We start from the raw sequence: 336 nt of genomic DNA on the forward strand, positions 1-336 counted from the left end.
ATGCATTTTAAGAATACTTTTCCCATCAACTGGTCAAAATGCACAACACTGCTGTATGCTGCGTGAAAGACACGTGCGCACTCTGATGTAAATAAGCGCGGACGAAAAGCACATGGCGGAACATGTGAGAGACGCTCTGGATGAAAGCGCACTTTCACTCTCTGACAGCAGATGGCGCTAAACTGCAGAAATAATAATAATAATAATAATTCATTTAAATGCAGCCGTTACCCCGGAAACCCTGTAAACTAAGCAGCTACACTACTTTCTGTTTCTGAATCGTGTTTAAATGATTTAAACAGCCATTCAGATTTGTGTATTTGCTATGATGTTCAT

General features: G+C 40.2%; 1 protein-coding gene across 1 annotated transcript in view; it reads left to right on the top strand.

The window, feature by feature from the left end:
* The window catches only part of mogat3a (monoacylglycerol O-acyltransferase 3a), an 18,949-nt gene that overhangs the window by 11,950 nt on the left and 6,663 nt on the right, over window positions 1-336 (top strand). The gene's annotated exons all lie outside the window — the stretch shown is intronic.

The sequence above is a fragment of the Sinocyclocheilus anshuiensis genome, unplaced genomic scaffold (genome assembly GCF_001515605.1).
Source record: "Sinocyclocheilus anshuiensis isolate Anshui unplaced genomic scaffold, SAMN03320099.WGS_v1.1 scaffold2678, whole genome shotgun sequence".
Classification (NCBI taxonomy): Eukaryota; Metazoa; Chordata; class Actinopteri; order Cypriniformes; family Cyprinidae; genus Sinocyclocheilus; species Sinocyclocheilus anshuiensis.